The 10,190-nt window shown below is 43.8% G+C and overlaps 1 non-coding gene across 1 annotated transcript; it reads left to right on the top strand.

Annotated features, from left to right (window-relative positions):
• The first annotated feature begins 3,762 nt into the window (after window positions 1–3,762).
• On the top strand, window positions 3,763–3,881 carry LOC138361324 (5S ribosomal RNA). Its single transcript, XR_011226917.1, has one exon. It is a non-coding gene; the product is annotated as a 5S ribosomal RNA (ribosomal RNA).
• Window positions 3,882–10,190: the final 6,309 nt, after the last annotated feature.

Genomic DNA, 10,190 nt, shown 5'->3' with positions numbered 1-10,190 from the left:
TCAGCCAGGTACTGGCGTGGGAAGTTGAGACGAAGGTGTTGGTTGGAGAAGTTAGCGCTGTAAGACAGAAGTTTGTCGACTTCCTCCTCACTATAAAAGAAGAAAAGGATGTCCGTGCCTTCCTGCTTGATGTCGTTGGGTGTTACTCCTGCAACGTCTTTAAAGAGCTTCAGGAGAGATGTCTTGGAGAATGGATGTTCGTTGAGGGGCGTACCCCTGATCTTGAAGCGTTTGTGACGCATAATGAGCTTCCTGGAGGCCGATGTATCTCTCTCAAAGACTACACGTCACTGAAGATGGCCTCCCGTCTCTACCCGGCATAAAATACCAAGTTAGGAGTGGGGTCTGACCATCTAGAGAGACGCAAGTCTGCTGCCAATTGTTTATCCACCCTGCAGTACTAGGTGCGAGAGAGAAGAGCTGGAGCAACGCGAGCACGTCCGACCGCGACGGTTGCTAGTTGTTCTGTGTCTGATCGTGATGCGTGATGTGATCGTCTGATCGTGATCGTGATGGCCGGCGCCGAAAAATTTTTGCTTATATACGCCGTCTCGAGGCGCTTGCTCGAGCGCCATTGGCTGCTCGACTCGCCTACGTCACCCCGTTGCCCCTCCCCTCCTTCCTCTGGCTGCAGCCAACAGGCAGCTCACCTCAAACACTATTATCGCTGATTTTGCTCTATTTTTTGGATTTGTGCAAAAGTCATTTCACAGAGACGTGAAACAGACGAGTAGGCAACTGCAGTTTTGAAAGCGTTGTGAGAAAGCCGTGTTTCTGCTCGAGTACAAGCATAAAGTAAGGACAGGCAGGAGTTAGGAGTTGCCATGCTACAAGTACGTCCGCTTGACGGGATATAGTCTGGGGAAATCGTGCCGAAATTTTATTATTATTCACACAACTTCAACACCATGACTGGACGCGGCAAGGGAGGCAAGGGACTCGGAAAGGGTGGCGCCAAGCGTCATCGTAAGGTGCTACGTGACAACATCCAGGGCATCACCAAGCCCGCTATTCGTCGCTTAGCTCGTCGTGGCGGCGTGAAGCGTATTTCGGGTCTCATCTACGAAGAGACCCGTGGCGTCCTGAAGGTGTTCCTCGAGAACGTCATCCGTGATGCTGTAACCTACACGGAACACGCCAAGAGGAAGACCGTCACTGCCATGGACGTGGTGTACGCTCTGAAGCGCCAGGGTCGTACCCTCTACGGATTCGGCGGATAAGAGCTTGGCTAATCCATCGATTCCACCCACCACCACCTCAAAACGGGACCTAATTAGGTCCCTATACTTTTTTACTGAAGGGCTTAATAGACGATAACATAAATTGTTTTGATATCAGCTAGCACATTGGGTCTTATGAAATCTATTTTTTATCCTCGCATGCTTAAAGGGACTCTGATTGGGGAGGGAGGGGTGGGGGGGGGGGGAAGGTTTGTTCCGTTATATACTAGCAGAGCAGGATCATTGGTGGTGGTGGGGGGGGGGGGGGTGAGGGAGAGAGAGAGAGAGAGAGATCTTTCCCAACTCTTCCTTTTTACATGAGTGAGCTACCCGTTTTATTCATTTTATCCTTCTCAGAGCTGTTTTGATAGTATCCAAATGATGGTAAATGAAAAGGGAGGACACGAATATCTACCCAGAATTCAGGACTGGCAATCGATATGCATGTTTGAGTGCGAATCTTTTTCTCTCTCAACTTAGGTATACGTTTATGTCGTACCTAAAAGCGAGAACCACACTATTGGGACAAGTATGCAAGGCCCAATTTTCCTAACAAGCACAGTTAATTTTGTTATTTTCGAACATTTCTTTCCAAATTGGTTTATCCAATTAACAGTATTATATTAAGATCATGAATTGCTGGGTTAGGTTAGGTTAGGTTAGCTTAGCTTAGGTTAGGTTAGGTTAGCTTAGCTTAGCTTGGGTTAGCTTAGGTTAGGTTAGGTTAGCTTAGCTTGGGTTAGCATAGGTTAGGTTAGGTTTGATTACATTTCTATGTTAGATTTAACTCAAATTCAAAACAATTGCAGTCATTCGGCTTGTTAGTCAACTTGCCTCTAATAGGGGCAATTTGTCTAACAAGACTATTTAGTTTTGTGTGCATATATATATATATATATATATATATATATATATATATATATATATATATATATATATATATATATATATATATATATATATATATATATATATATATATATATATATATTATAGCTTCAAGACTCCGAACCAATATAGAAGCATCAAGAGGAAGTGCTTGTGTTATGGGCCAATAGGCCTTCTGCAGTTACTTCCATTCTTATGTTTTTATTCCCATTGGTTCGTGTTTTATCTTGTGTAAATGTCAATCACCTCACCCAAAACTTTGGTACCATATCACCTCACCCATGTATATGTGTATATATATATATATATATATATATATATATATATATATATATATATATATATATATATATATATATATATATATATATATATATATATATATATATATATATATATATATATATAATATACAGAGTAAATCTACCCCAAAAGTAATGATTTATTTGTCTACAAAACTAAACTCTTTTTGGAATCATATGAGGCCCCTCCACTGAGGGGGGAGGCCTGGATGTTTATTGTCATGTGTATTCATGCTGCTTGCATGTCGTCGTTTATTTTGCCTTTGTTGTTTTCTTGACAGCTTTCTTTGCCTTGGGTGGTTTGGGAGATTTTGAAGCTCTCTTTATTTTGGGCTTTTTGTTCCCAACAACAAGCTGCTGCTGCTGCTGCTTCTTTTTCAAGGCTGTAGGTGGTTTGTTGCTTGTGGCGGCTTTCTTGGGAGTTACCACGGCCTTCTTTGCTGCTGTAGATGGTTTCTTGGTTGTGGTGGCTTTCTTGGGAGTTAGAACGGCCCTCTTCTCTGCTACGGCCAGCTTGAATGATCCACTAGCTCCACTTCCCTTGGTCTGAACAAGAATGCCGTCAGCCACTGCTTTCTTGAGAAATCTTCGGATGTAAATGGCGATCTTGGCAGCCTCGACTTTGTTGTTGGCAACAACGTACTTCTTGATTGCTTGTAGAGACGAGCCCTTACGGTCTTTGAGTGCTGCGACCGCGGCTAGAACCATTTGACTAGTTTTCGGGTGAGCAACCTGGACGCGAGGTTTCCTGGTGGTGGCCACCACAGCAGCAGCAGCCGCAGCCTTCTTGGTAGGCTTTGCTTCTACCATGATGATGATGATGAGATAACCAAGGTGATGAGAGACGCTCAGACAGTCACGGGGGAATGATGCTGCCGCCGCTTGAGCCGAACCTATTTATGTGCCGGCACGGTACAGAAGCTGCAACCTGGCAACTCGTCCACCAATCACGACGGTTGGTTTTACGGCTCCGAAACCTGGATCCCATATCTTCTCTAAAATAGAAGCATTTGTTCATGTTCTTTGTAAAAGTATCATAAAGCAGGACAGATGAGACAAATATCATAAAAACTGAAGAGCAGATGAGCACACACATGTATGTATTACAAAAGAAAATCCACAAATTCATTAGAAATTGGCAGGGTAGGCTGAGGAAGTAGGTAGATGTAAAATGTCTGTAAATGGCGAAAGAACATAAACCCAAGACTGAATAAACGATGTTAAATATCCATGCCAAGGAGACAAAAATATGTTAGGATACAATTACCATTAAGACACCACAAGAAGGTCCGTATCCTGCCGTGATGACTAAAAAGAGTTGGTTATTAGCCACAATGTGTAGGCAGTCTCATGCCAACGGCCATACCACGTTGAGAACACCGCTTCTCGTCCGATCAGCGAAGTTAAGCAACGTTGGGTTTGGTTAGTACTTGGATGGGTGACCGCCTGGGAACACCAAATGCTGTTGGCAATAATGTTTTTTGTTTTGTTTTGTTTTGTTTCGTTTGTTTTTGTTTGAATGGCTGGCTGGCTGGCTGGCTGGCTGGCTCCACGGGAAATTCACGGAGTTGTGTGGAATAAGGCCTGGTAAAATGAATTAATATGTATGTCATGTTTAAAACAAACTCGCTTAATATAGTGTGTGAGGCTTTATACAAAAACAAACAACCAAAACAAAACAAAATATATATATATATATATATATATATATATATATATATATATATATATATATATATATATATATATATATATATATATATATATATATTATATATATATATATATATATATAGCTTAATCCGGGTTTGAACTCGCAACTCCAAGAATACGCATCACTTATATACACTTTACCACTGGACCACTGCAGGACACTTGATGCTGAGGTATCAATTTAATGACGTAAATGCCATTTCCACAAATAAATGATAATTTAAAAGTATTTGTATGTACAAATCTTTTCTGTTTAAAAGGCTACAATATCAGTTACTGATATAATTTGTGTTAATGTTTCTATACCCACAGGAAGGCATGTTTTTGCTTATATGTAAGGGGGTACGGAGAAGGAATCCACAGACCATCATTCCCCTTCCCCCCCCCCCCCTCCCACCTACTACCACCACTACCACCACCACCACCACCACCACCACCACTACTCACCACCAATCACCACCACCACCAATCACCACCAATCACCACCACCACACCTAACCGAAAACCCCCTAACACATCAACCCTCCCCCCAATCAACAGGCGAAATAATAACCCTCAAATGCCTGCCTGCCTGCCAGCCAGCCAATACTAACGGTCTTCTCAGAAAGAAAATCTCTTTGTATCTGTATTACTTGATGAAATGTATGATTCTAATAATGAAAATAAATTGTTATGTCGGTTGTATGAGCATAATGACCAATATGCACATGATATGAATGAATTAAATAGTGTAGTTTTAAGTAATTAGGTTGTAGACACATTAAGCGGATATGATATTTGACGCGTCCAGAACTGGTGATTTTTGGTTTAGTTTTAAATGCACCACCACCACCACCATTGCTTCCCCAGAGCCTAATTAAGGACCGGTAAAAGGAGTCAATATGTATGTCATCTATAAAACCAAAGAATGAATAAAAACACACACACACACACCTACATAATAGTACTAGGAAGATTGTATGGCATAAAAAAAAAAAAAGTACTCCCATTGGGTCGTTTGAACTCGCGACTTCCAAAACACCAGCCACACACCTTACCACCCAGCCACCATAGAGTTGGTATAATTGTGCAACTTTAGTTATAAAACTAAAGTTCTTATTGTCTCAAATCTTATTGTCTGTTCTATGAAAAGGCATGATGTAAATTATGTATTTTTTGAATGATTGAATTGTAGGCACATTAAGCGGATTCGATATTTGATATATCCAGAAAAGGTGATTTCTGTTCAGTTTTAAAATGCATCACCGTTAACGCTAAAGGACTGGTAAAACGACTCGATGTTTGTCATTTTTAAAATAAACACTAAAACTAGGCCCTTAACATATATAATGTTTGAATATAAATTGAATGCATATAAATACAAAGTGGGAGTGGCTGGCTGGCTGGCTGGCTGCCCGCCCGCCCGCCCGCCCGCCCGCCCGCCCGCCCGCCTGCTTGCCTTGCCTTGCCTTGCCTTGCCTTGCCTGTCCTGTCCTGTTATTGCCTTGCCTTGCCTTGCCTTGCCTTGCCCTGCCCTGCCTTGGCTGCAGCTGGCTGGCTGGCCGTAAATCAACTCTTAACAACACCACACCACACCACACCATCACTCATCACCCATCACCCACCACCGGCCCCAGTCTCCCAGCCTCTCTTATATACCCGAGCAGGCCCTTTAAATTATTTGAATTGTTGCACTTCGGCCAATGGCACGATCGCTGCTGCTCAAACATATTCTGGTTCACAAGTATTATAATATATTATATTATATTATATTATATATATATATATATATATATATATATATATATATATATATATATATATATATATATATATATATATATATATATATATATATTCATGAAACACATTAAAACCTTGATCATTTATTCATTCATTACGTCTAGTGAAGAATTGCTTTTGTTCATTTGTATGATTAAAAATTGATAGAATATGAATTCCTCGCTTAAAGTAAAATATAAAATATATATTGGATTTATATGATTGGTTAATATTCCAAGTGATGCTGAATATCCCCTATAATTTTGTTTTGTTTGTTTGTTATGTACACATTTCACATGAAATCAATATAAATGTTATTATTAATGTTTGAAAGTTGATTGTCTACTTGAATCTCTCTATTAAAGTGTGTGTGGCTCCGGATGGAGCCTGGTTATGGTATTTGTCGTGGTGGGTGGCAGAAGTGCTTACTTCTTCTCTGTCTTCTTTGGCAAAAGAACTGCCTGAATGTTTGGAAGAACACCTCCCTGTGCAATGGTTACGCCAGACAGAAGTTTGTTGAGTTCTTCGTCGTTGCGGATGGCCAACTGCAAGTGACGTGGGATGATACGGGTCTTCTTGTTGTCACGTGCGGCGTTACCGGCGAGCTCCAGAACTTCGGCAGCGAGGTATTCCATGACGGCTGCCAGGTAGACAGGAGCGCCAGCACCGACGCGTTCGGCGTAGTTGCCTTTACGCAGCAGACGGTGAATTCTGCCCACGGGGAACTGAAGTCCGGCCCTGCTGGAGCGAGACTTTGACTTGCCCTTCACTTTGCCTCCCTTGCCGCGTCCTGACATTGCTGCTGCTGTTGTGGGTTTGTGGTGTTTTATGCCGGCCCGCAGATCGAGCTTCGTGTTATATACCCCGCTCAGGATCAAGGGAGTCCGCCACTGACCAATCAGCGCGCTCCGCCACGCGACCCGCTCTGAGCTGAGTCGCGAGCGGGATATAAAAGGAAAGCTCGACTCGCGCAAAAGTTCATTATTGTATCGCAACGCCAGCCAGCACGAGCATCATCATGCCACCCAAGGCATCTGGAAAGGCTGCCAAGAAGGCCGGAAAGGCCCAGAAGGCCATTGCCAAGGGCGATAAGAAAAAGAAGCGCAGGAGGAAGGAGAGCTACAGCATCTACATCTACAAAGTGCTGAAGCAGGTCCACCCCGACACTGGTATCTCTTCCAAAGCCATGTCGATCATGAACTCGTTCGTGAACGACATCTTCGAGCGCATCGCCGCCGAGGCTTCTCGCCTGGCCCACTACAACAAGCGTTCCACCATTACCAGTCGGGAGATCCAGACGGCTGTAAGGCTCCTGTTGCCCGGAGAACTGGCCAAGCACGCCGTCTCTGAGGGCACTAAGGCCGTCACCAAGTACACCTCCTCCAAGTAAACGGCTTACTTACTGCCCTGTGGTGGTGGCTTGGCCTCAAACCAACAAACTCGGCTCCATTGGAGCCACACTTTAATTTCTAAAGAGATTGTGAGTGTTAGACACCAATACTATTATAACAAAAACCTCTGTCACTGAAAGCAAATAGCTATAAAATGAGAATATTTATGAAACTGTCTGTGTGTGTTTCTCTCTCTCAGTCTCTGTCTGTCTGTCTGTCTGTCTGTCTGTCTGTCTGTCTGTCTGTCTGTCTGTCTGTCTGTCTCTGTCTCTGTCTCTGCATGTCTCTCTCTCTCTCTCTCTCTCTCTCTCTCTCTCTCTCTCTCTCTCTCTCTCTCTCTCTCTCTCTCTCTCTCTCTCTCTCTCTCTCTCTCTCTCTCTCTCTCTCTCTCTCAACACACATATAAACACTCGGTATCTTTTTTCTAGAGATTAGAGATTCATTGTTATGTTCCACATTAGGATTACTATGCAGGCCACCCTCTTAAGGTTTGAAAATGTCAAGAAAACGGTTAATTTAAAATGTCATCTCCTAACTTAACAGATTAAGCCAGAGGACCAAAAACAGAATAAAACAGGACAGGACAGTATGTCACTTATACAAGCTGCTTTTATTTCTAGTACAGTATGACAATTTTTTTTTTTTTTTTTTTGGAGGGGGGGGGGGGGGGGGAGGATCCTTGGCAGTGCATAAGAATGAAAAGCGACGGCATTTTGTTTGTAAGAGGACAGGTTGTACTACAAATGACTTGATTTATTGATATCACGTGTACAGTGTATGTATGACACCTAAATTATTGTATTTATTTATTTATTATATGTATAGATGAAGGTTAATTCATATGACTGATGCTAGGAATGTCTGAAATCTCCTTAGAAGGATATTTTGGCCCTGAGAAGGGCCGAGTTTGGTGTATACTAGGGTGGTCGTTTTAGCTTATGCACGCTCTCCACGGATACGGCGAGCAAGCTGAATGTCCTTTGGCATGATGGTGACACGCTTGGCGTGGATGGCACAGAGGTTAGTGTCCTCGAAGAGACCGACCAGGTAAGCCTCGGATGCCTCCTGTAAAGCCATGACGGCAGACGACTGGAAGCGAAGATCGGTCTTGAAGTCCTGGGCAATCTCGCGCACCAGACGCTGGAAGGGAAGTTTCCTGATGAGCAACTCTGTGCTCTTCTGGTAACGACGGATCTCACGCAGGGCGACCGTTCCGGGCCTGTAACGGTGAGGCTTCTTCACGCCCCCTGTGGCAGGAGCAGACTTGCGTGCTGCCTTGGTGGCCAGCTGCTTACGAGGAGCCTTGCCTCCCGTGGACTTGCGAGCAGTCTGCTTGGTGCGAGCCATGGTGAACAACTGTGGTTTGTGATGGCCGGCGCCGAAAAATTTTTGCTTATATACGCCGTCTCGAGGCGCTTGCTCGAGCGCCATTGGCTGCTCGACTCGCCTACGTCACCCCGTTGCCCCTCCCCTCCTTCCTCTGGCTGCAGCCAACAGGCAGCTCACCTCAAACACTATTATCGCTGATTTTGCTCTATTTTTTGGATTTGTGCAAAAGTCATTTCACAGAGACGTGAAACAGACGAGTAGGCAACTGCAGTTTTGAAAGCGTTGTGAGAAAGCCGTGTTTCTGCTCGAGTACAAGCATAAAGTAAGGACAGGCAGGAGTTAGGAGTTGCCATGCTACAAGTACGTCCGCTTGACGGGATATAGTCTGGGGAAATCGTGCCGAAATTTTATTATTATTCACACAACTTCAACACCATGACTGGACGCGGCAAGGGAGGCAAGGGACTCGGAAAGGGTGGCGCCAAGCGTCATCGTAAGGTGCTACGTGACAACATCCAGGGCATCACCAAGCCCGCTATTCGTCGCTTAGCTCGTCGTGGCGGCGTGAAGCGTATTTCGGGTCTCATCTACGAAGAGACCCGTGGCGTCCTGAAGGTGTTCCTCGAGAACGTCATCCGTGATGCTGTAACCTACACGGAACACGCCAAGAGGAAGACCGTCACTGCCATGGACGTGGTGTACGCTCTGAAGCGCCAGGGTCGTACCCTCTACGGATTCGGCGGATAAGAGCTTGGCTAATCCATCGATTCCACCCACCACCACCTCAAAACGGGACCTAATTAGGTCCCTATACTTTTTTACTGAAGGGCTTAATAGACGATAACATAAATTGTTTTGATATCAGCTAGCACATTGGGTCTTATGAAATCTATTTTTTATCCTCGCATGCTTAAAGGGACTCTGATTGGGGAGGGAGGGGTGGGGGGGGGGGGAAGGTTTGTTCCGTTATATACTAGCAGAGCAGGATCATTGGTGGTGGTGGGGGGGGGGGGGGTGAGGGAGAGAGAGAGAGAGAGAGATCTTTCCCAACTCTTCCTTTTTACATGAGTGAGCTACCCGTTTTATTCATTTTATCCTTCTCAGAGCTGTTTTGATAGTATCCAAATGATGGTAAATGAAAAGGGAGGACACGAATATCTACCCAGAATTCAGGACTGGCAATCGATATGCATGTTTGAGTGCGAATCTTTTTCTCTCTCAACTTAGGTATACGTTTATGTCGTACCTAAAAGCGAGAACCACACTATTGGGACAAGTATGCAAGGCCCAATTTTCCTAACAAGCACAGTTAATTTTGTTATTTTCGAACATTTCTTTCCAAATTGGTTTATCCAATTAACAGTATTATATTAAGATCATGAATTGCTGGGTTAGGTTAGGTTAGGTTAGCTTAGCTTAGGTTAGGTTAGGTTAGCTTAGCTTAGCTTGGGTTAGCTTAGGTTAGGTTAGGTTAGCTTAGCTTGGGTTAGCATAGGTTAGGTTAGGTTTGATTACATTTCTATGTTAGATTTAACTCAAATTCAAAACAATTGCAGTCATTCGGCTTGTTAGTCAACTTGCCTCTA

Source organism: Procambarus clarkii, unplaced genomic scaffold, assembly GCF_040958095.1.
Source record: "Procambarus clarkii isolate CNS0578487 unplaced genomic scaffold, FALCON_Pclarkii_2.0 HiC_scaffold_307, whole genome shotgun sequence".
Lineage (NCBI taxonomy): Eukaryota > Metazoa > Arthropoda > Malacostraca > Decapoda > Cambaridae > Procambarus > Procambarus clarkii.
The sequence above is the reverse complement of the archived record's forward strand: the minus strand, read 5'-3'. Positions and strand labels throughout refer to the sequence as shown.